The following is a 26843-nucleotide window of genomic DNA, read 5'->3' as shown; positions in this document are numbered from 1 at the left end:
TAATTTTCAAATGTTTTTTTGTTAGTTTTTAAGTATATTGGTAGCGTTTTTTTAGGAGTCTGAATTCCTTCAATAAATACACTAGAATATAAGGTGAAATACATATACTGCGTTTATAGTGTACATATTTTATAACTAATACAAAATCTTTTTAACACACTGGATCGAAAGCATTGCGGGGATTACTGAGGCAAGAGCAGATGTGGGAAGATCTTCTCTATCTCCATCTCCATTTTGAATATACCAGGTGACAAGGATGGCGGATACGTAAGCCTCGATAATAGCTTTTTAGCCAAGGAAGACTGGATCCAAGGAACTGAAAGGCCTAGAGCGGCAAAAAGCAGGCGTGGGAGGGATCTCGTCCTCAATCTCCATTTCCATTATAAATATAACGGGTGATCAAGACAACGGATGTTTAAGACAAGCCTCCATAATGAGAACGGCTCTCGTGCAAGGAACAAGGAACCTAAGGCCAGCTCTCAAACTGTTCCTTCCAAGAAAACAAAAGCCAAATTAATGACCCGTTCATTAGAAGTTTGGCGAGTGTACTGATGAAATAATTCTATGACTTAAAGTAACGGTGTGGTACAGCAAAGTTTAGTAAGTTACTACAGTAACTACAGGACTTGTTTTATAAGTGTACTTATCTTTGTACTGATGCTTGGGATCTTTAATTACACAATAGTCTGGTAACGTACTACTAAAAATGTCTGTTTTTTTGTACATAAAATTCCTCTTAATAAATGTATAAACTGTCAATTATTATTAAACCCAAATTAAACCTTCATCTTTAAGCTTCACCTGTTAAAACATAAAATGTTGTTTTGCTCTTAAACTGCATGTACTTTTTTTTTTTAATATCGAGGCTAAGATGCACTTGACATGTTGGTGATTGAATGAAACGTACATATGAGAAATCTGACTTGGTAAAATATCGAGTGCATCTTTGCCTCCATAAAAAAAAGCATAGAATATTTATTGCTTAAGTAGTTGATACTTGAGTCTTACAGTCAAAATAGCAACATACCTCCTAATACTTTCCAAATTTCCTATATCTACTCTTCACCCTTTCTGCACTAAAGCCTACCATCCTTGTCAAACAGTATCTATGTATGTCTATCTGTCTGTGTACCTATGTATCTGTTGATCTATGCCTATATGTATGTACCTATCTATCTATATTTGAGGAATATGCATTCTAGATTTGGGTGTTATACTTCAATTTCTATAAAATACTAAAGTATTTAGATTTATAAGATTTATACAAAGAGAATCCACGTATTTGTCTCTCCTCCCTATCTGTCTCTCTCTACATATTTAATACCAGATATGCAATAGAGAAAAGAACCAATATAAAGAGCCTTGCAAAACTGAAGGTAGGACGGGTACTCATAGCAAGGTTTACTTTTCTCCATCGACTGAGAAAATATAGATAAAATGGCGAATCCACGGTTCTCCCTCTAAATCAATCGGCCTGGTTGAAAAATACTCTACATTCTACTCTTTACTACCAAACTATGTTCTTAAACTACATGTAAAAATCACAATGGAAAGGGATACTGACTAGGAGAGCGTGTCCGTGGGGTGGAAGTGGGGGAGGGAGGCCGAAGATGAGATGGAGTGAGCGGAGAGGTATACGGGACTGAAGAGGAGAGTAAGGTTGGGAGAGGGACGATGAGATGAAATGCCGTGGATAGGTATAAAAGACTAAAGAGGAGAGTGAGCGAGATGGAGGGGGAGGCCGAGGATGAGATGGAGTGGAGAGGTATGAGACTAACAAGCAGTGTTACCTTTTTCACTTTATTCTTGTTTTCTCCAGATTATTTTATTTTGTTTAGGGGGGATTTCTAACTATGAAGGTAAGATGTAACTTTCACTGACCCTATTACTACTAAAGATCTCCCCTATGATTAAAAAAAAAAAAAAACTGGAAGTAGTAAAAATAAAATAAACCACGTCATCTGCATCAAGGATCTAAACCAGAAAACGACACTTATCTGTCAACTAAAAAAGTCTGTTCTTCTTGAACCCACGTGATGCTGTTGGTGCGCTTCCGTATTTTATTCAGGCTAGCACCAGAGGGTCATGACCAACTGAGAGAGATCCTAGCGGTTAAAGCCTTCAAAAATCATCTCGAGCAACCATTTCTATGATATTGGCACACTTAGAAATTATATTTTGGCGAGTACTAGATTATTTTAAGTCATAAGAGATTCAAGGAGTCAGTACTTTAATAGTCAGTGCTCTTGGGCTAATCTTGGCCTTGAAAACAGTATTTGGCCCTTGCAAAACCACAACAGCCTTGGGTGAGATCAAAGGAGTATCTAGCAGCATAGTGACACCGATCTCTTCTTGGCAGGATCCAAAGGTGTTACGGAAGTCACTGCGTCTGAACAACCTCAATGGAGTGAAAAAGTGGCTGGAATGTCTCGACCAACATTTTTCCGAACATCTCTGACGGCTGTGGCAGTAGGTGTTTCAGGAAGTATTTGCACGTGTGTTAGGAATATAAAGGAGAGAGAGAGAGAGAGAGAGAGAGAGAGAGAGAGAACGTTCCCAATAAAAACAAACGTTAATGGGGAGGAATACCATTTGTGGGCGGAAAATACAGAAATGGCCGTCAACAGAATGATAAACAGAACAATGATAAAGTTTTATACCAATTACTATAGTTAATTAATCAAGACTAAAGGGTATTTCCATGCGGTTCCGAAGCTTACTAACACCTCTTCCTTACCGGTTTATTTCTGATTCCGCTCCGTTGCTATAATGTGTGTCATTCAAGTAATCTATGTCGACCTAAAAAACATATAAGATGCAAAAATGAGGATACTAATGGGTAGTTTGGAAAATAAATCGTTAAGGAGGAGGTGCTAGGGAGCCTCCATACCCGACGATAATATGGGCCTATACTTCGGTCACATTTACTTGGTGGGTATTTTCGTCAACTTTTCGGGTAATTTCCCGTAGCAGTGGCACAGTAGGACAAAAGTGCGGCTCTACATCCCTTCCATAGCACTTTTTCTTGACTATTACCATATTTTAGTCTAAGTTCCTGTTACAACCCAAAACCCAAGATGAAGAGATGATAATTTTAGGCCAAGTTAGTGTGGAGAGCGTATAGTTTTAGGGTAATGGTAATGAAGGACCACCGTATCACGCTTTTTGTTCCCAAGTTAGCAGCCAATTTTCCCTCAACGCTTCTCTTTGATATGATTAATTGTGCCTCCCTCCTTCCACTGCTTTAATAACAGAGTAAAATGGACTTGCCCTCCAATCTTCCTCCTCGTGACTAATGGACTCATCCTCTTACCTTCCTCCCCCATATAAATGATGGACTCACCCTGCAATATTCATAATGGACTCGTCCTCCAACTTTCACACTCTACAAGAATTACTGACTAACACTCCATTTTTTGCTTATAAACGTAACCCCTTTACTACGAGGACGCCTTATTTTGGTTTCTTCTTGCTATCTCCATACGATTTTATTCAGTCGAGGAAAAGTATCTTGTGCAGAAGGAATTAATGAAGTCTGTAGCTCAACTCCTCCAGTTCGTGTGACTGTGTTAGCACAATATATAATTATGACAGAATGAATTTAACAGGAGTACAATATAATCAGTCATCGTTGCAAAGGGGTTGGAATAATGAACAACCAGTAGCACTGTAAACCCCTCCAGTTTAAAAAAAGTTTCCTAATCTGAATAAAGTCGTCTTGAGATAGCAATAATAAGGTGAACAAAACGAAGGATACTTATAACAGCTACACCCACCCCAACCGTATCCACCAATCCAACACCCCTGAGACACACTACAGACCAGTTCCTGTGGGTGTGGTAAAAATCATGGAAGTGTGTCACATTCATAAAACTGTACGGTTGCAACCTGATAGATTTCATCCTTCACAAATGTACAGTGACCCAGTCAGTGAGGATAAATAGTATATAACAAATAACTAAACGCAGTGAAGGGGTTGGCACAATTAGCTGCCATTAACAGCGTAAACCAGAGGCAAATAATAATAAAATAAGTCATTGTAGTGAGGGGGCTAGCATAATAAGTGACCAGTAGCAGAGTAAACAGGATATACTGAGTGACCCCAGCTCGACCCCTTCTTTTGGCACGCCGGTCCTAACTATTGTCATGGAATGTACAGCTTCAGAATTGGAAATAATAAGAATAAAATATAAACTCCATCATCGTAGTGAAGAGGCGAGGATAATGAGAAACCAGTAGCAGAGTATACCGGAGATAGTGAAAGGCCCCGGCTCAACCCTCTCGACAACAGGCCGGCCGCGTCCATTGTGCCTTACGGGCGTGTTGGTTTGGGGCTGCAGGTCAAATTCTCAGAAGCAGTTCCCCCGTGGCTGCAGCATCAACAATAACAATGCCTCCCAGCCCACTCTGCGTCCCCACCCCACTCAGCGCCCGCCCGACTCCGTCCCCACTCCATTCAGCGACCCCATCCCTCTCATCAACAACAGTGTGTAGCTTCCTCTCTAATAATACTATATCGTCGCACAAGTGCTTTACTTCTGTGTGAAATTTCCTCCCTCTAACAACAGACAATCATTGTATGCAAAGCTTATCATTGCACGTAAAGTTTCCCCCCCTTTAACAACAGCGTATCATCGCACGTACAAACTCCTTCAAACAATAACCTGTCATTGCCTATACAGTTTCCTCCATCATTTTCCGTACTGTCTCTCCCTGACAACAGCTTAATATCTAAAAATAGCCAATCAATGCACGTAAAGTATCCTTCAAACAAAAGTCTATCATTACACATACAGCTTCCCCCCTCTAACAACAGCCCATCATGGCACGTATAGCCTCCCTCTAACAACAGCCTATCACTCCACTTTAACAGCAGGCTATTACTGCAACGGAACAGAAGCAATCATATCACTCCCTAAAACAACAGCCTTATCACCGAACGTACAGCCTCCCTCCAACAACAGCCTATCAATGACCTTCTAACAAGAGCCTATAACTGCACTTCCTCTAACAACAACTTATCACTGTACTTCCTCTAACAACAGCCTATCATCGAACGTACAGCCTCCCTCTAACAATAACCAATCAATGCCTTCTAACAGGAGCTTATCATTGCACTGCCTCTAACAACAGCCTATCACTGAACACACAGCCTCCCCCTAACAATACCGTATCACCCTTCAAAGCTCTCTAATTCCTGGAAGTCCTCAGCTATCTCCTCCTCTCCTTGTCCAATTAATTTGTACTCAGGGTAATATGGCAGGCTTCGTAGTACCTGCCCTTTAGTGCTTTAGTCTGCGTATTACACCCAAACAGTCTACTTCATGCTCTTTATATCTTTTTAATTATCGGCAAAATTTACATCAATACCGCATGCAGTCGTATCCTAGATGGCATAAAAGGCTTCTTAGCACTTCTCCCCTAGCGATTTATTTTTAGTATTTCATCATTAAATTATATGTTATTTATATAGCCTTAATATTGACATACTGTACTTTGCATTAGTAACATACACGAGGACACTGTTGCGTAATGTGAGGAATAAATCGCTATGCAAGAGGTGCTACGAAATATCCAGAGCCACTTAGAATAATATCGATCCTTTCCATCCGACTCATCTCTTCCATCAATATTTAATCCTTCAGTCTCTCCTCTGCTCAACAAATCCTCCGCCAGAACCAAGAATGAGAATTTTAAAGAATCCTATCGAAGGGGTTATAGCTTTTCTTTTTTTTCTTTTCTTTTTTTCACCTGACGGAACTGGACTATTCTCACACCTTGAATGCTAAGTCGTTGTTGTGTGAGTTCAATGAGCCTTAGTTATGAGACAGGAATGAGTCTCCTTGGTTACTATACTCTGTTTACCTTGGCCTAAAACTGCCATCTCTCCACACTGAATGTATAGTAGTAACAACAGACTAACACTGGAATATGATGCTAGTCACGATGAAGAACTACAGAAAGGATGTAGTCCCACAGTATTGTCTTTTTCTGCCAATGAACTATGTGAAATAAGCTGCAAAAAGATGAAAATTTGCACCAAGTTAAAGAGAATGAACTATAATAGAAATCTGTCTATTAATCAACCTACACTTGGTCATCAACCGAGCTGAAGAGGGTTTGGAATCTTTGTCACGTTAGAGTAAACGCGACAGAGTGACCATTGTTACTAATGTCTGAATAAAATCGTCTACACGAAGCAAGAATAAAGCTATCACATTAAGGAGGTTCCTGAAACGCCCTGTGGATGTCACCATTCGTACTAAATGGTTAGGCGTCCACCACCCAATCACTTGATGTAGTGCTACCTTCAGCTGACTCCTACCCAGTGACAAGCACATTGGTTTCTTCTTTCTGGCTTCTTTTATTTTGCTGGGTGTTATTCATATAACTAAATGGACGTCTGTTGGTATAATGATTTAGGGCATTTCAATCGGCTGTGGAGACGAGAGAAAATTGGGGTACATGATACCACCAAGTGTTGTGCGACTAGTTACCCTCGTCTTGAGTGTCTGGATTAGTAGCCTCTCCCTGGGCCCATATACTCCCGATGCATCAGTAGAGTTGGAAGCTAGATAGACAGACAGATAAACATAGAAAGATAGTTAGTTGGACAGATAATTTTCTCCATTCCAGGTACTCCTACAGATATAATTTCTACCAACAGAAGCAGCCATAATTTGTAGACAGTGTACCAAACAGATTTTTCATTTTATTCATGTAAAATGTTCGATGAAATGTATTAAACTGTTGTAATTATAACCATAACTGCTTATATTCAGTCGGTACAACAGCTTTTTACGAATGATTCCTATGTGTGTCACTGAAGGGAACATGAAAATATTCGTTAACAAAAGATTACTCGTATAGCAACTTCAGGACACTCAAACACAAATGACGCTTATAGTCTATGTGGTTATTAGCGAAATACACCATTGCTTTTTTAGCTAAAAAATTACGATCAAATGCTGAATTGAAATATGTCGTCTCAATAACTTCGTATGTGCAATTTGCGATGTATTTTTACATATACAGATCAGTTGGAGTGGGACGCCTTCATGTGGCGGTATAACAGGATGGTTCAACTGCCTTGGTACAGAAATGTCCCTAAGCACTTTCCTATCCATCGAAAGAGGGATGGTGGAAGGATAAGGGCAACTTAACACGGATTCACGCACAGTGATCTCTACACTGTGGATTCACTTTTCAGATGAGCTTGGAATCACAACAACAACTTATACCAAAAATACAGATTACAGTGGAAGCTTTTCAAGTTCGAGTATTTTTTAACAATATTCTGAGGAGAACGGAAACATCTTTAGATAATCTGAATATACTGTGGTAATTATACTTGGAGGAATTAATTTCAACTACTTTGCTCCTAAAATTAAGTCATAATTTTCCGCCAGTTCAGTTTTCGCATTATCTATTCCAGCATCATTTAATTCAGTCGCAGATGGCGTTTACTCTTCTCCTTCCAGCCATCATCTCATTCCCTTAATATCTCCCTCAGCCTCCACCGCCCTCACTCACCAAGCTATCTGCCTGACTCCAATATGCACTCACTGTTTTATCCATTATAATCTGTCTTCATCTGACGGAAGTGGGACATTCTCATAACTTGAATACAAAGACGAGGTTGCATGAAATTCGATGAGCCTTAGCTATTGGGCAGAAATGACTCCCTTTGCTTACTGTATTATTTTTTTTTACAGAAGATGAATAGAGGAAGGAAAAAAAAAAAGCATACACTAGATTACAGGCATCCATCGTTCATTAAAAAAAATATATGTAACACTTTGACCATCAGCTGAAGAAAATCGTCTGTGAGCAACAAGAACTAGAAAGCACTCAGATAGCGCATACCTCCGCCAATACCACTGCCATTAAAAGGGATCCCGATCCTGAAGCGTGGAGATATTTGTGTGAAATACATTGGATCCGGATCGCCGACAAATTTAATAATTGTTCCTTATCCATGGCCCACTCTTCCACAAAATTTCAATAAAAGTCATTAAGAAATTTTGGAGATGCTGTGCGGGATACATAGGATCTGGATCCGACCCAAAATTTAATCAATTCTTTCTTGGCCTCTGGCACACCCTTCCACAAAATTTCATTGAAATTCATTGTGAACTATTGGAGATATCGTGTGAACAGACAAACATAGGTGAATACATACCCTCCTCCAACTTCGTTGGCGGAGGTAATAAAAATCAAGACCTCGAGCTCAAGAGAATCAAGGAACATGTGTCTTTGCTTATGCGCAGGAACCAAATTAACATACTCTGTTGATTTATCATTTTTACCTTAAGAAGTTTATGTAAGGATATATGGTTGTATGTATTCACTTATTTATTTCTAGACTTTTTTTTTTTATAGTGATGGAATCAGTAAGGCAACGTCTGACCCACTCCCCCAGTTCCAAGTCTCTTCTCGGCTGAATAAAATCGTCTGGGGGCAGCAGATTAACCCCTTCAGTCCGGCCAAGCATTTTTTTCCAATATATTCATCCCACCTTGAGACGATTTTATTCAGCTTCGGGATGACGTCTTGCAGTGAAGGGGTTAATGAAGGGCAGGCTATCTATAAACCCCTCCCGTTCGAAAAGCCTCTCATAAACTGAATAAAATCGTCTGGAGGCAGCAAGGGTGACGTAAAAAACACATGTAAGTGGGTTAAGGAGGCTAGGCTACTTGTGTCCGCAAAAATTCTTACGCATTTTTTTTTTTCTTTTTTGAGAGAGAGAGAGAGAGAGAGAGAGAGAGAGAGGGAATTTTGAAAGCAGTGGCGATCAGTGTCGAAAACGCATTAGCATTATTCTCTCTCTCTCTCTCTCTCTCTCTCTCTCCATCCATTCATCCATCCATCTATCTCTATATCAGTCATTTATTTACCTACTTACCTATCAGTCTATCTGTCTATCTATATCCATCTATCTAAATATCCATCTGTCACACTACAGAAATGGAAATAAAGTCAGAATAATGATGAAAATAACATAAATAACACTTAAAATTTTATCCTTGCCCCCAAATGGCCCTAATAACGCCATTCCAATTACACCCATTTTAAATTGAGATGCTTCCAGTGTTAGCGGAATGATCTGGTTGAGTTTTTTTTTTTCTTTTTTTTTTGTGTGTGTGATTTACGCTAACAATAACTATCAGGTCACGGTAGGCCTTTCACACGTCATTATTTGTTGGCGTGTGGGTGTATGTGTGGGAGAGTAGCTGGGTTGGGTTGGGTTAAGCTAGGTTGTCAAGTGAAATCAGGGTTGGCTGTTCGGATTACACTGTTAGGCTAGGTTAGGTTACTCAGGTCGGGTCAGGTATGTTAAGAAAGGATGTATGGACTAGGTTAGGTTAAGTTAGGTTAGGTTAGGTCAGACTAGATTAGGCCACGTTCTTAGGTTTGATTAGGGAAGGCTGTTTGTGTTAGGATGTTAGGTCAGTAGGACAGCTTTTACTCATTCATTTTTGCCGCCAACAGACGATTTTATTCAGCGTAAGACGGATCTCACGTAATAAGGGTTGATGATGATGTGGACACAGGCTCATCTGAACGTAAACCTGGTGAACAGCTGGCTAAAGTTGCTCCTTCCCCGCAGTCCACCATCCTCCTCTCCAGGGATAGGGATGGAGCTGAGGGACGTTTACATAAGTGGACAATGGATCTGTCTGGTTATATCGGTGCCACCGCGTGAAGGCGTCGCCCTCCTGCACCAGGAAGTGGCTAAATGTAGTATATGATCTTCCTGCCTAAATATATACAAAATACCTCTCGAGTTACCTTCCTAACACACGTGTAAAATACGTTCATCATTTGTTTTCTGTTACTTCCGCGTCTAGTGTGATTTACAGCAGCACAGGTAGCCAGTTTCCACACACACACACACACACACACACACACACACACACACACACACACACACACACACACACACACACACACACACACACACACACACACACACACACACACACACACACACACACACACATCCCTAGAACAGGAGGATTATCTCATGACGTGAACCCTATGTGAGTTACGTAAGAAAATTGTAGGGATTCCAGTTCTGACAAATTTGTCATAAAACAGGCATACTGGTGCAGTGCAGATCGTTGGACGGGGTCATACAATACTGAAAATTTTATATTTAGCAAATCTACCCTGCATTACTTATCCATTTCCTAAGCTCACTACTACATCCACGCCCACACCGGGAAACCGGGCCGTTCCCTTCCTACTCTCACTGCCACACTCATGACCACATCAGGAAATTTGATCGTGCACACAGCACATACGATACAGCCAGGAGTTTCCAGTGCAGCGCTATTTACGGACCATCCTTCTGCCGACGCCTACAGTACCTCGATAACTTGGTAGTATGGCGCTGTTAAGACCTCGGGCGTGACTGAGCACAGGGGAAGAAGTGTGTGGGAGCAGATAGGAGGGTGATGACGTAGTAAGGAAGCGAGAGGAGCGAAGTGGAGATGACAGTGAGGCCGTAGGTACAGCCTGGGATAAAAGTTAGTCTACTGTACCACTGGATCTACATCACACTCAGAACATGTCCGTTACTTTCCCACCTGTAAGCTGGCCTACTATTTCATTCCACCAATTCCACATTTGGGCTATGTCCGTCATCGTTCTTCCTACCGCATCCTAGCAGAATCGTCTATGAGCAAAGGAACACAACCGAGCCTTTCTCATCTCAGCTTAAGAATATTAGCCACCCGGGGAAAGTGAGAAAAGGTGAAATAGTACTCTAATTGTTGTGGATACCCCCTGGACAAGGCTGGCTCCCGTCCTTCAGTATTATAAGACACTTCAACATGACACGATAAGTTTTTGTCTTTTCATGATGATAGCTTTTAATTTATTTATCGGTACCTCTAACTTAATATATTCTAACCTAATTTATCAGCGTTACATAACCATAACAAGCGAACCTAATCTAGCCGAACATAGCCATAACAGACTAACTTAACCTAACTCCTACTGTTGTACTTTATTTTTCCTGTATCTGGATCTTGCCCATCCCTTCTAAAACAACGAGAAACATGGTCAAGGCGATGATGATGATAATGATAACGATGACGATGATGATAGTGACGATAAATCATGTCGTTAAAGGAGATTATTTCTATGAAGTCGGCAGTCACAATGCATATAGATTACAGGAGTCGACTGAGCACCCGAAGAAAGAGGGGTAAACGAAAAGGAAGGAAAATAAATTAAGGGTGCCACAAATTACAGAACGGGAAGAAGCCTACCTCATGACTCAGCAAAATACGGTGACATATTGAAGGTTGGTGAGTGGGCGAAGGTGTGATTTATTCTTTTATTATTTTTCTTTATATGTCTGACTCTGTGTATAGACATTACAGCCCGTTCCCTAAGGCTCAGCGGTCCTCCTATGGGTCACACACCTTCGAATGTCACCACTCCGGCACTAATACCCACCGTCCGAGTTGAATACATGCTTGGGCCACCTGATTCAGGACTGGTGTAATGGTGTTAATGTGGGTGTTTTATGACATGTCGGTGGCTCTTGTGGATGATTAGTATTCTTCTTTCAACAGATGTGAATGAGTGGGTGGAGGCGGAGGCAGGGTGGATAGGAGGAGTAAAGACAAGGTGGATGGATGGAGAAATGGAGTCACGGTGGGTGGGAGAAGAGTTGGAGGCAGGGTTGGTGGGTGGGTGGGAGGGTGGAGGAGAGGTAGCGTGGATGAGTGGAGGAGAGGCAGCGTGGGTGGGAGGAACCAGAGTGGATGAAGGAGAGGTGGAGGGTGGGTGAGTGGAGGAGAGACGGGGTGGACGGATGGGTGGAGAAGAGGCAGGGTGGGTAGAGGAGAGGTGGAGGCAGGGTGAGTGGGAAGGGAAGAGATGGAGGCAGCGTGGTTGGGTGGGAGGAAAAGTGGAGGTAGAATGGGTGGGCGGGAGGAGTAGTAGACGCAGGGTGGTTGGTAATGGAGGCAGAATGGGTGGGCGAAGGAGGAAAGGTGGAGGCAGGGTGGGTGGGTGTAGGTACGGTGGAGAGGCTATGCAAAGGGACAGATTTCCAGCCACTCAACTACTTATGTAAATTTCCAGGTCATTTTCCACGATTTTACACTCCACTCTGACACACACGCACCCTTCTTAGTCTCCCATTAACCGTGATTTAATTGGCATCATACACTTCACTTTTTTGTCAAGAGAGGGAAATTACTCTCAAATCCTACAATCAGATCAGTAATGGAAAAAGATTTATAATATGAACCGCGTACCGTAAGTGTCTCTTCATAGCTTTTTGAAATGCAGAATTGGTTTATAGATCAGGAAGCTTTATTTGTTTTTTATGCCACGCTCTCTGACGCTCAAGATAATTTATGAATATGGTACTAACTTCCCGCCCTGAGATTTGGGACTGGAAGACCTATACGTAATTCTGACTTACTTCTTCAGCCAGAGGACGCTTTTTTTTTTTTCATGTTGCTGCTCACAAATGATACTTTTTGAACATACTATTTACTTTACGAACTGGAGGGGTTATATCCTGCCTTTAATAGCCTTTTTAACATCAGAGATTTTCCTGTGCTAAATAAAATCGCCTGACAGTTGCAGAGAAGAAACTGGGAAAATACGAGCTGGTGTCGACGAGGGTAAGAAATAAAGCGTGTTGGGATCGTCACGCAGGGAGACCATAAACCATCACCACCGACTGAAAAATAAAAGAATAAATGCTCAGTGGTAGTAAGAATAAAACCAGGAAAAATCGTGATGGTGTCGAAGTGGGAAAGAAGTGCTGAATAAAATCGTTTACAAGCAGCAAGAATAAACTATACAGATACCTGATTTTCTTAAAGTAGGTACGACGTGCTAAATACAATCGTCTGGTAGCAGCAAGAACAAATAAGACTGTGTGCTGATGCTGAACTGAGGGAGGGGGGAAAGGACATAATATAATAAATAAAATGAACTTCATGCACTAATCTGAGGGCTGTAATAATAAAGTAGAAATATCGTGTTAGCGCTGGCGTGGGTAAGAAATGTGGCGTGTTGATAGCGGAAACGTATGGCATAAAACATGGCCGCTGATACCAGCGTAATGGCAGTGCATTATACCCTACGCACCTGCTGCTCTCTCATTTTTGCCAACACTGCGTCACTTCACACCCTCTCTCTCTCTCTCTCTCTCACTTAGGGTCAATTTTTAAAGGCTCTCAATCTTGGGTTCTTTCTTTTTTCCATGTCCCTTGATTTTCCCGCAAAACCAGATCTACTTACGAGAGAAAAGTCATAAAATCAAATCGCTTCGCGTCAGATGAACCAGAATACTAGAGTTGGCCCGACCGTGAGAGGGTTAACAAAGAAAAAAAATCAAATCATATCAGTCGAGCGCTTTTGATTTTGCGGTAGATTAAGTGCGGCGCGTTTCATATATTTCCAGCCAGGGGTTCATATTATAAACGAGTAAATATCAACTGCTAATGTCAGACTGAAATCATATTATAATTTTAATGATAATTCACTGACCTGAAGATAATACGTGCGTAAAATTATCTATAGTGCGTTTACTCAACCTGACACGGACTCCAATCCATTTAAGTTCAGTTGAAGGCCAAATGCAGATCGGAAGGCTGGCTTAACTAGTAACCAAGGAGACTCGTTCTTAGCTAACAGCGATAGCTTATAAAATTTCATGCAACACGACTTCTTAATCAAGTTGTGGGAATGGCTCAGTTCCATCACATGAAAACAAACTGAATTTAGTTTCGTTTTAATCTTTTCAGTGGGATTGTTTCTTTCAACTCTTGCTGCCACCAGGTGATTTTACTCCGATATTTTTTTTTTGAACTGGAGATTTTAGGTGTAGTCTTCATTAACCCTTCATAACGGGAGATAATTCCTTAGCTGAATAAAATCGTCCGGGGTTACTAAGAATAAACCAAAGCTAAGGACGTCACGGTACTGGGGAGATTTTGGCATTGTATTTTTGTCCATTCCCGCTCCGGCAGAACTCCAACAGACACAGGAATTATACTGACCCCTGCATGGACAAGGAAGTGTTTTAGTGTTTCCTTCCTGCTGCTGCCAGACGATTTTATTCCACGGGGAGAAACCTTTGAGGAAACCTTTGGCCATTTAATAGGTAACCCCTTCAGCCCGATGACGTACTTTATATTCTTGCCTTGTTACCTCCAGACTATATTATTTAAAGTGAAAAAAAGCTCGTATTATAGGGTCTCTCTCTCTCTCTCTCTCTCTCTCACACACACACACACACACACACACACACACACACACACACACACACACTTCATCCCCTGTGCAACACGGTCTGTGCACAAAACTCTACGGGCGTAAATCCTATATATCGGACCAGTGGCACGTTGCTACCTTTCCTCGCCTTTTTTTTTTGTGTGTGTGGGGGTTGCAGTGGGGTTCCTCTAATCCTATACATTATCTCTCTCTCTCTCTCTCCCCACTTATCTCTAACTCCTTGCCTTTATCCATACTTTTCTCTTTCCCTCCCCTCCCCTCCTTCCTTCCTTCCTTCTCCTCTCCTTCCTTCCTTTCTTCCTCCCTTCCTTCTCCTTTCCTTCTCCTCTCCTTCCTTCCTTCCTTCCTCACCCCTTTTCCTTCCCTTTATCGTTTCTTACTTGTTCTCCTAAGCTGACCATTTACGTTTATTGTCTGCCTATTATTATTCGCGCGGGATGAGAGGAAGGCAAAGAGGGAATATGATGATGATGATGATGATGATGATGATGATGATGATAATGATGATGATGAGGGGGGGAGGAGGAGGAGGAGGAGGAGGAGGAGGAGGAAGAGGAGGAGGAGGGAAATAAGGAACTGCATGATAATGGAGAAGGAATAAGGAAGGAGAGAATCAGGGAAGGAACGTGAGAGGAGGGGAGAGAATAAAATTGAGTAATGAGAGAGAGAGAGAGAGAGAGGAATGAATGCACTAGATAGAAAATAAATAATATAAAAAAGAAAAGAAGAGAAAGAAGGAGAACCATATAGAGGAGGGAAGGAAGAGCAAACAAAAGAGAAAGAGAGAGAATGGAGAGAAAAAGAAAAAGGGAGAGAAATTAATAAAGCAGAATAGACAGAGAGAAACCAGAGAAATAAACAGTGTCTCATGAAAGAAGGAGGAGGAAGGAAGGAAGGAAGGATGGATGGAAGGAAGAACGAAAGAAAGAAAGAAGAAAAGAAAGAAAGAAGAAAAGAAAGAAAGAAAGGAAATAAGGAGGGAAGGAAGGAAGGAAGAAGGGAAGAAAGTAAGAAAGAAAGAAAGAAAGAAAGAGAGAGAAAGAAAGGAAATAAGGAGGGAAGGAAGGAAGGAAGGAGGGAAGAAAGAAAGAAAGGAATTAAGGAAGAATGAAAGGAGATAGTTGTGGAAAACAGAACGAAGTGGAGAGTGAGAAAGAAAATGTGAAAGAAAGAAAAAAGGAGAAAGAAAGGGAGACTGAGGATAGACGGACGAACAGGATAAAGGAGAGGAGAAAAAATAAAAAGGGTGGCTATGGATGAAAGCAGAAAGGAGGAGGAGGAGGAAAGAAAGAAAGAAAGAAAATAATAGAGAGAAATATAAAGTGGGCGTCAGAGGAAGGAAGGAGAGAGAAGTAGGAGGTGGAGGGAATTTGAAAGAGGAGGGAGGAAGATAGGAGAATGTGGGAGAGGAGGGAGAGAGGGAAGGAGGGAGGGTTTAAAGTGAGGGTAGCAGGGAAGGATGAGAGAGAGAGAGAGAGAGAGAGAGAGAGAAGAGAAAGGAAAGAGGGAGACTGAAGAAAGAATGAAAGTGGTTAAAGAATATAAGAAAGAAAGAAAGAAAGAAAATAAGGAGGCGAAGGTAAGGAGGGTGATAAGAGAGGGCAAGAGACGGGTTAAGCAGGCGAAGAGGAAAAGTTGAGGTGTTAAAGAGGGCGAGAGAGGGACGAGGGCCACTTAGCGCAGGGATATATGTGTGTGTGTGCAGGGCAGGGAAATCGCCCAGAAGTAGCAAGGGAAGGAGCACGAAGAGAAAGGTAGATAGATAGATAGATAAATGGATGAATGGAAAGATAAATAGATAGAAATATTGACAAAGTGATGGAAGCTAAGAGTTGAGAGAGTGATGGAAGCTAAGAGTTGAGAAAGTAATGGAAGCCAAGATTAAAGAAAGTGTTCGAAGCTACGAAGATAAAAGACAGTTATGATGTACAGTTCCGGACAATTAAAACTACACCCTCACTGTTTAGCTGCTTGTATTTGACTATCCAGATATACTAAACTGAAGGATGCATGAATGATTTCTGACTGGATGATACATAAATTTGTCTACAATTATGCCCAGAAACTGAAAGCAAAATTTAAGTAAAACCGATGCAACAGAGGGAGTGTGGTGAGATCAATTTTCCGCAGTTGTAGGCTTCTTTCCTTTGGCTTTACATTTCTACACCCAACTCAGCAAGACTCCTATAGACAGCATACCGCCTTTACAGATTATCCAAGGGTCTACAGGAGAGGTGAGGAGACGAGAAACAGGCAACGACGAGAAGGAGGACTGAAGACGATATACAACTCTACATCATTAAGTAACTTGGTCTCGTTTGATATCAGTAAGAACAAGAGGAAAAATTGTATGTTCTAATGCTGACGAGGTTAATGATCTGTTTTTAAAGAGTACAAGGTTACGAGGGGAAGATGGAGTGGGATGTTTGTCCGAGTTTTAGCTGCCCTTTCACACACACACACACACACACACACACACACACACACACACACACACACACACGCAACGTGGCAATCTAGAAGCATGCACAGATAAGTCTGAAACAAAAGAGTCAAAATTATAATAAAACAAATGATAGCATATACAAAATTAACTGGCGACTAACAGATATTATCACCGGCATACTCCTGCACATTTCCATCCCAATAAATTACTTCGTTACTCATTACTCCTCCTCAGTTACAGATACACAGTTGGCCACACATGAACCTGGGACAGTGGCAGTGTGAAGAGGAGGTCTAGTTACAATTTCCGACGCTCATACATCACAGTTACTTGCTTCATTCCTGTCAGTGTCACCAACGAACAGGTGATTATGTCAAAGTTGTCAAGCGTACCAACTCCTAGACCTCTGCGACACACTGATGCTGTCCCAAGTTCATATGTCAACTGTACCTTCTGTTTATTACCAGACACTTCTATCTCGAAAAGGGTGGCCACAAACGAATCGCCTCCATGTCATCCTTTTCTCTGCCATCAAGCTGACATCTCTCCAACTCACCTGAGAAAAACTTTCAGAGTTAAAGACTACCCCGATTACCATGCCGCTCTAAACGCACTTTATAATTTATTTATTCTAATTTGAGGAGGAGCTGCTATAAGACGATTTGGTTCGGCAACCGCAGTTCTAAAAGTCAAAGGTATAATGGAAAGTCCTGGGCCACTTTCTTAACCCCTTCAGTACGATGACATTTTGCATCATTAGTTCTTGTTACTGCCAGACGATTTGATTCAGCTTAGGAGATAGCACTCTTGCCGATGGGGACAGTAATAGTCTTCATTAGCCCCTTCAGCACAATGACGCTTCTTTATAACAGCTGCCGGTGGTGAATAGGGACGCCTTCAAGTGGTGGCAGTGATAAAACTAGGTAGTGGTTGCACAAACATCCCTCAGCTCCCTCCCTATCCCCTGAAAGAAGGACGGTGGGCTGCAGGAAAAATGGTAGGTTTCCATGTGCAGTTTACTGGGTTCACGTTCAGACGAGCCTGGTTCCACAACAACAATACCAACAACAACAATACCAACAACAACAATACCAACAACAACATTATCGCTACTAGTGCCAAATTTAACTCAGTTTACGAAAGATCTGTCGTATTAAAGTAGTCAACATTTCCCAAAAGCAAGTTAAGTCCATGACAGACAAGAAAGAAAAAAAAAGGAAGGAGGAAACGCAAGCGAGAAGAGAATGACGTGAGAAATGAACAGGAGGAAGAAGGTAAACGTGAGAAGAAGGGAGAAGGGAAGGATATGAAAAAAAGAAAGGAGAAAGCACGAAAGGGTAAGAGTAAAGGAGAAGAAAATGATGTGAGAAAAGAAAAAAAAGGCAAAAAGAAAAGCGGTAAGAGGACGGCAGAAGAAAATGATATGAGAAAAGAAAACCACAGAAACAAGGATATGAGGATGAGGGACAAAAGAATGACGTGAGAAAAGAAGAAAAAACAGAAAGATGGAAAGGAGGAAGTGGAAGGGAGAAGAGAATGACGTGAGAAAAGAAAAACAGAGCGAAGGAGGAAGAGGAAGGGAGAAGAGAATGATGTGAGAAAACGAAAACATAGAAGGAAGAAGGGACGAAGAGGAAGGGAGAAGGGAATGAAGTGTGAAAAAAATAGTAGAGGAAAGAAACGAAGGACAAGGAAGGGAGAAGAGGATGATGTGAGAATTAATGGCGGGCGTACTTGCTGCTGAGGGTGAGAAGGGAGACGCTAAGCTCTCTAAGCCGAGACGGAGCTGAGCCCAGGTAGGGGAGAAAGTGGTGGTGGTGGTGGTGGTGAAGTATGGTGAGTGGTGGTGATGAAAGGTGACGAGTGGAGGAGGAGGAAGAAATGCAGGAAGCGGTGAGAAAGAAAGAATGGTGAAAGTGGTGAGGTGGTAATGATGGGTGAGGAGTAAGGGGAAAAAGGTGGGGGGAAGGAAACGTGGAGTGGTGAAGGGTGATGAGGGGTGGTGAAAAGTGATGAATGAATGAGAATGAGAAATGGTGATAACGGGTGGTGAGAAGTGATGAATGGTAATGCAAGGAAGTGAGAGGCGACGGGAGGAAGGGAGCAGAGAGTAAGGGGTGGTGGGTGGTGAGTAGTGGTGAGCAGTGGTGAGGGGAGAGGAGTGGTAATGTAGAGTGGTGAGAGAGGGGTGGAAATGACAAGAATGGGAAGTATAGGACGTCCGTGAGATGAAGGCTGAGTGTGATGAGCGATGTGCAAAAAAGAAAAAAGCTGCTGAAGTGAAGCCATTAAGAGTGTTCGTAAAAGAAAAATTGAGAGAAAAGAGGATTTAAAGATCAAGAGGAAGAGGGGGAGGGAGAGGTATCTTTCTGGTGAGTGAGAGGAAGAAAAGGTAATTATTTTTATCATTATTATTATTATTATTATTATTATTATTAAAGAAAAGTTACTGTAAAATATAACTGGATGACGCAAGAGACTCGTTAGAACAGATTTTACGTGAAGGGTTGAGTCGTAGATATGAGAAAACTTAAAAGTTCTGTGAAGGAGTAAATAGTGAGGAAATCAGACGAGAGAGAGAGAGAGAGAGAGAGAGAGAGAGAGAGTGAAAAAGAAAAATCTGTTTGAGAGGATAGGAAGAAACAAAGAATAAAGATGTACAGAAGACAGACAGTGTAAATCTCCTGGAGAGTAAAATATGGCTAAGATGAAGTGGAGGAAGGAAAGGACACTGAAGATGGACGTAAAATGAAGTGAGGGGTAAGATATGGCTGAGAGGAAAGAAAGAAGGATGGAAGGAAGGAAGTGGGGAAGGAAGAAAGAAAGATAGCAATAGAAAAGAAAAATATTATTAATGAAAGAAAGGACGGAAGTAGGAAAAAAGGAAAGCAAGAAAGACAGGCAGACAGAAGGACAGGATGAAAGAAAGGATAGAAGGATGGAAGGAAGGAAGATTTAAGACGAATGTGTGTAAAATGAAGTGAAGGTTAAGATATGCCTGAGAGGATGAGGCTGAGGGAAGGAAGGGGTGCGAGGAGGAAAGGTTAATGGAAAGACAAGGGGAAGGAGAAGGGGAGACGGAGAGAAGGTAATTGAAGGAGAGGAGAAGATGGAAGGTGGGAGAGATGGAGGAGAAGGGAATGTTATAGTGGTAAAGAGAGAGAGAGAGAGAGAGAGAGAGAGAGAGAGAGAGAGAGAGAGAAGCAACAGATCGTAAAAGACGCAATAAAACAAAAAGAACTTACTAACAGAGAGAGAGAGAGGCGCAAGGAAAGACGACCATAATGATAAAAATATAGAAGTGTAAGAGGAAAGATAAGAGAGAGGGGAGATGGACAGGGATAACTCAGAGGGGAGAGGGGAAGAAGAGGATGAACGAGAGAGACGTGAAGATGTAACGAGGGGAAACAAGACGAAGGAATAGAGAGGGATTATGATGGGAAGAGGGGAGGGAATGAACAGGGAGGTGAGACAGAGAGAGAGAGAGAGTCGAAGAGTAAAAGAAAAAAATCATAAAGGAAGCAATAAAACATAAAGAAAGTACTAAAATCGAGAGATAGATAGATAGAGAGAGAGAGAGAGCGAGAGAGAGAGAGAGAGAGAGAGAGAGAGAGAGAGAGAGAGAGAGAGAGAGAGAGAGAGAATGCAACGAGGGGAAATAAGAAGAGAGAGGCATTATGACGAGACGAGGGGAGGAAGACGGGAGAGGTAGATGATGCAGGAGAGGAAAGTGAAGATGTATGAAGAAAACAGAAGAAAACAATAAGACTGCGATAGGATAAGGAGAAACAGGAAGACGGAATAGAGTGATTATAATAAGATGAGGGTGAGAAAGAAAAATAAATGGAGGGGTTAAAAAAAAAAAAAAAAAGGCGGAGCAAAAGATGTACTGCAATGAAAGTTTATTGACGCTTCTCTGCCGGCTGTGTGTGTGTGTGTGTGTGTGTGTTAATATATTCGTCCAGTTGTATATATATAGGATTTAAGCTCGGTTCGTATTGTCCTATCTACGTAGCTATATCCAGTCTGTTTTTAAAGACAAGAATGGTCTTTCCTTGCACGGCCTTCTCTTTCAAACCCTTTCCTCTCTCTCCCCTCTCCTTCTCCCCCACCTCTCTCCTCCTTTCCATCCTTCCCTACTCTCTTCTCCTTTCTCACATCACTCCCCCATCCATCCCTATCCCTCCCTTTCCTTTCCATTCCTTCCTACATCCTTTCTCTACTCGCTTTCCTACTCCCTCCCCTTCCCCTCCTCATTTCCCTCATCGCTTTAATCCCTCCCTCCCCACTTCCTCCTCCCCTATAACCCTCCCTCCCCACTTCCCTCCTCCCCTATAACCCTCTCACCCCACTTCCCTCCTCCCCTGTAACCCTCCCTACCCACTGCTCTTCTTCCGTGAATCCCTCCCTCTCCAGCTCCCTCCTCCCCTATAACCCTCCCTATCCACTTCCCTCCTTCCCTGAATCCCTCCCTCCTTCCTTCCCTCCAGTCTTCGATCCCTCCCTCCAGTTTTCGATCCCTCTCCCCTCTTCCCTCTCCACTTTCCTCCAGGTCTCGTAATTTCTCCCACACCCGAGTAGCAATGTTCTCAATAAGCCGTGTAAATAAACAAGGGACCTTATCCTGCCATCACCCTGCCTCGCACCCAGCTTTAACCCTGAGACCATATTTAAAATCTCACCTCAACTTATATATATATTTTTGTATCATACTTCATAAAGGTACCACACAAGTCAGTCAAATCAGAATAAGTATTATAGTGAAAATTACGGAAAAAATAAAAGATCTATCAAACATCTTACCGTCGTCAGAGTGAAAATTATAGTTTAAAAAAAATACATAATACATAACAATTGCCGAGGCTTCTTTATCGTAAAAAGTGACCAGGATCCTAGGTCAGCCCCCTCGCTAAACTGACACTTTTCACTGCACTCAGGCCACTACCAGACGATGTCACATAAGTTAGGAAGGATCTCAGACAGTGCTAGTCGTACCTCACCCCTCCAAATTGAAAAGTCTATCCTATAATGAGCACAATTGTCTGAAGATAACAATAATAATTTCTTACAGTCGTTATGGTACTGACGAAATTATGGAAGCTCCCTGGCACCTCTTCCTTACCGGTTTATTTCTCAGTGATACGTTATTATGGTCTGGATCGCTAAATAAGCAATATCGGGAGGCTCCCTACAGGGAACATCCTTAGGGTATTCCTTATCAGTACCATTTCTGAATATGTGACGTTTATACTGCCTTAAGTGTTATATATGTACGTGTAATCCATGACGACATCAGAAATACAGTTATATATGTACGTGTAATCCATGACGACATCAGAAATACGTAATTATATCACACAGACAGATACAAAGACAAGGCAAAGACGTTCCAATAAAAAATAAAAAAATGAAGAAGGACGCCTTTTAGGTGGTGGTACCGACACAAGGAGATGGCTCAAATGCCTGGTTATACAATCGTCCTTAACTACTTCCCTGTTCGCCAAAAGCAGGATGGTAGATTGCAGAAGGGCAACTTAAGCAAGCAGGCTACTGGGTTCACGTTTCAGATGAAGTGGGGGACACAAAAATAACAGTCAAAGAAATAAAAAAGAAAGGGTGTAAGAAAGAAGTCTCTGTACTCTACTTAGTCTCATTACTTTTTGCTACCCTTCAGTCTGGTGACACTTCTTACTTTAATTCTTGCTGTCGTTTGGTGATTGTATTCAACTTAGGATAACCTTCTAGCAGTGAAGAGGTTAATGAAGTCTGTGTTAACCCCTGCAGTTCGAAAAGTCTTGCCAAACATAGAGAGAGAGAGAGAGAGAGAGAGAGACAAATAGATAGATATAAAGATATATAGATAGATACACAGATAGAGACAGATAGATAGATATACTGTATATACACGTCATCGGAGTGAGGCAGTTAAGCGAAATATTTTCATTTTTTATCAACCCTTTGGGCTCGGGGTCGTTTTTTGTTTTTTTTTTTTTTTTTTTTTTGTCCTGACGACTTTATTCGGCTTAGACTTTTCGAACTGGAGGGGTTAGGTATAGCATTAATGAATCCCATCCATACAATACTCTTTTCCGATGCTGAGTATAATCTTCTGGCAGCAGCAAAACTAAACTAAACTAAAAAAAAAAAAAAAAAAAGTATACGAACTCACGGGACGAAATAGATATGCAGCTTCCTGTTAATTGTTTTTGCCACACGAGTATAACAAGCATACCAACACGCATTACTGACTGGCCTCATGAAATGTCAAAGGTATTCTCTCACAGCCACCGGTATCCAGTCCCTAAATAGTTCTAACAATGTACTCATCAGTAATTAGCTCTGATGAACATTCCACACAGATCAACATATTCCACTGTTGTGCCACTCTTTACCTTACGGCCATGCTCCGTCACCATCATCATACCTTCTACTACTGCTCACTCTCTCCCAGCTTCCTTCCTACCTTCTACCTCTTCTCCCCCTCCCTCCTACAGTTCTCTTTCTCTCTCCCTTCGTTCCTCTTACCTATACTTTCCCTCCTACCTCCTCTCCTAATTCTCTATCTTTCCTCCAGCTCTCATTCAGCAAAGTTTCAGTGAAGAAAAGAAGGTGACGCTCGGAGTAGGAAGGGAGGTGTTCAACAAACGGGAAAATGTAGGAAAGGCCAAGAAAACCGCAGAAACTGATGGAAAGAGTGTCAGACAATGCGTACAAGATATCTCGTTTGAACATCACCACGAGAGGGGCTGAAGGTGATGGTATTTATATCCTCCCTTGCTTTATTTTTTTCTTTTTTCCTGAAAAGATTGCGTGCAATGTGTAATGTGCATATACTGTGGTGTTGATAGAGCAAAATATTTCGGAGGGTATGCTTGACAGCTTTCCATGGTAGTGAAACACTGAAAACGTCAGCAAAGGAAGATGGTCAGGATCTGAGTCCAGTTGGCCGGTGAAAAGGAAGTCACGAATGTACAGTATATATCACAAAGCAGGACAATAAGGTGTTATAAGCAAAGATGTTAGGGTGCTTCCTTAACTGATGAGAATACGGGCCATAGCCTTCATTAACCCCTTCACCACTAAAGATCCTTATTAGACTGAACAGTATCGTCTGGCGGTGAACTGAAGTAGATGATATATAGATCATTGAACATAATGGCTAAATAATTCCCCCTTAATCTTAGTAAAATCGTCTGGTGGTAGCATGAATCAGGTAATGAAGACGTCAGGGTATGGAAGGCTTCGTAGCAATTCCTCCATAGCGATTTATTTTGCATATTACACCTGAACATTATCTTGTATGGTACTTACAATACATTCATTAGTTTGCATCACTAACATACAGAAGGATACTGAGGTGTAATGTGCAGAATAAATCGCTAAGGAAGAGAGAACACGACTGAGAATATGATAAAAAGGAGGTAAATATCACACATCTGACAAAGGACCTGCCCCATACATCTTACTCACACACCACCAGTGAGTAATTACCGCTGCACATTACTCTGTCTGGATATGGACGGATGGGGTCATTTACATATAATTGATTGCGTCATGAGTTTTATCACCATTTTTCTGCAGTAATTTTGTTATTAGTTGGGCAGTTATTCGCCCACTACGCTAGTATACAAGGCTAACGTATATATATTCTTCCTTGACCATCATCCACACGAGAGGTCATTCCTAAATAAATAAAAAATCGTCAGGCTGAAGCAAAACTAAACTAATAATAAGTGGAGCATCATCGCAGCGACAGTGTTAAGCTCCCAGTACGATAACATCTCCTGTATCTTACTTCTCCTGCTTCCAGACGATTTAATCAAATTTAGGAAAACAAATCTCGTAGTGATGGGGTTAATGATTGCTACATTAAACCCCTTTCAGTCCCAAAATCACCTCAACACGAAGAGAAGAAGAAAAAATGGGGGGGGGGGGAATATTGAGCACTTTCGTTCCCCTGTTCTTCCAAGAAAATACATACCCTGGTTAGGACGGTAAATTAGCTAAGAGTATCCGGGTTTGTGTCTTTCCTACAAAAAAATATATTATCCCAGCTAAGGCGGGAAACTGATTGTACGCAAGTTCGTGAATCCGGATCCACGTTCTTCCAGCAGAATCTTACTTATGGAGGAATTCTGACTACTTTTTAATGGTGAATTCCGGTTCATGTCCTACGTGCAAAAATATAATAAAACACAATACAGTATTAGTTAAGGCGGGAAATTACCTATAAATTTGTTCGTGATTCCGGGTCCACGTTGTTCCTGTAAAAACATATCTTAGCTAAGGAGGGTATTTGATCGTAAGCCTGTTTGTGAATACGGGCTTTGGTTCACAGTTTCTTTACACTATCTCAGACTAAAGGTGTGTGTGTGTGTGTGTGTGTGTGTGTGTGTGTGTGTGTGTGTGTGTGTGTGTGTGTGTGTGTGTGTGTGTGTGTGTGTGTGTGTGTGTGTGTGTGTGTGTGTGTGTGTGTGTGTGTGTGTGTGTGTGTGTGTGTGTGTGTGTGTGTGTGTGTGTGTGTGTGTGTGTGTGTGTGTGTGTGTGTGTGTGTGTGTGTGTGTGTGTGTGTGTGTGTGTGTGTGTGTGTGTGTGTGTGTGTGTGTGTGTGTGTGTGTGTGTGTGTGTGTGTGTGTGTGTGTGTGTGTGTGTGTGTGTGTGTGTGTGTGTGTGTGTGTGTGTGTGTGTGTGTGTGTGTGTGTGTGTGTGTGTGTGTGTGTGTGTGTGTGTGTGTGTGTGTGTGTGTGTGTGTGTGTGTGTGTGTGTGTGTGTGTGTGTGTGTGTGTGTGTGTGTGTGTGTGTGTGTGTGTGTGTGTGTGTGTGTGTGTGTGTGTGTGTGTGTGTGTGTGTGAGGCAACCATTGCACCAGATACAGTAAGAAGCGGCTCCAATCTCCTCTCCCTTCTATTTCACAGGGACCTATTACTGAACCGGGCAAGGAGGGGGAGCGCAGAGGAGAAGGGGAAGGGGGCAGGCATGGAAGGGGGAGCGGGTACTGAGGAGGGGGTAGGGGTAAGGAGAGGGGGAAATGTCGTCTGAGTGTTACATAAGAACCAGGGGAGGGGAGGAAGGTGGGGGATGGCTGGGAATAGGGTAAGGAAGGGCAGGAGAGAATATAGAGAGTTGTGGGAGAGGGGAAGGGTGGGGAGGCAGGGAAAGGGAAGAGAAGGCAGAGACAAAGAGAGGGGAGAGGAAACAGGGGTGAGGAAAGACAGATGAGGGGAGGAAACAGTGAGGAGGGAAGACTGTAAAGGGGAGGGGACAAGGAAGCGAAAGGGGCGAGGGGTGAGAGGGGTAGTGAACACATGAACAAGGGACAGGGAGGAACAGGGACGAGTGGAAGAGAGGATGAAGGATTTAATTAATGCCTGTCAACTACATGAAGGTCATTAAGGCATACAGTTAATTTCCGCTGTCTTCATCTTCCACCAGCACACAACCCACAAGGATCGATGTTAAATCTAAGTCCCCAATTATACTGTACAGTGAACACATACAATAGGGAAACAGGCTCTGAGTGGGGGAAGCAGAGACTGGGATGAGCAGAGGGATATGGGAAGGGGGGAGAGGGGGATGTAAGCATACAGAGTAGAGGGTATGGAAGAGGAAGGGATGAGCGGAAGGATAAAGGGAGGGGTTTAGGGTGAGAAGAAGCGTGGGCAAGGAGAGGGGAGGGTAAGAGGGGATGGAAGGGGTGAGGTGTAGTGGCAGTGTGGAGTGAGGACTAAGGAGCCTGCAGTGGAGGATGAGGCAGGGATGGGCGAGGGGTTGTAATGAGGGGCGAGAGATGTGACAGAAGTGTTAACCAATACGGGCATGGAAAAGGTCAGAGTTCAAGGGTGAGGTGAGGGTGGAGGGGTGAGGTGTGGGTGGAGGGGTGAGGTGAGGGTGCAGCGACAGTGGTGGAGTAAGGACGGTGGATCCTGGCCTCATAAAGCAGCCACACTAACTCCTACTGTGCCACCCACCGCCACCTCTCACGGGGATTTCTCTCTCTCTCTCCCCCACCTCCCCATCCCTGGCCACCTATCTTCAACGCCGACACTTTCCTCACCTCGGGATTCTTTTTTTGAATGGGGGGGCAGGATTACTAGGCTTCCTGAGTATGCTTTTCCCTTTTCAC

The sequence above is a fragment of the Coenobita brevimanus genome, chromosome 75, assembly GCF_032717465.1.
Source record: "Coenobita brevimanus isolate Jiangsu-jjx chromosome 75, ASM3271746v2, whole genome shotgun sequence".
Classification (NCBI taxonomy): Eukaryota; Metazoa; Arthropoda; class Malacostraca; order Decapoda; family Coenobitidae; genus Coenobita; species Coenobita brevimanus.
This window is presented reverse-complemented; position numbering follows the sequence as displayed.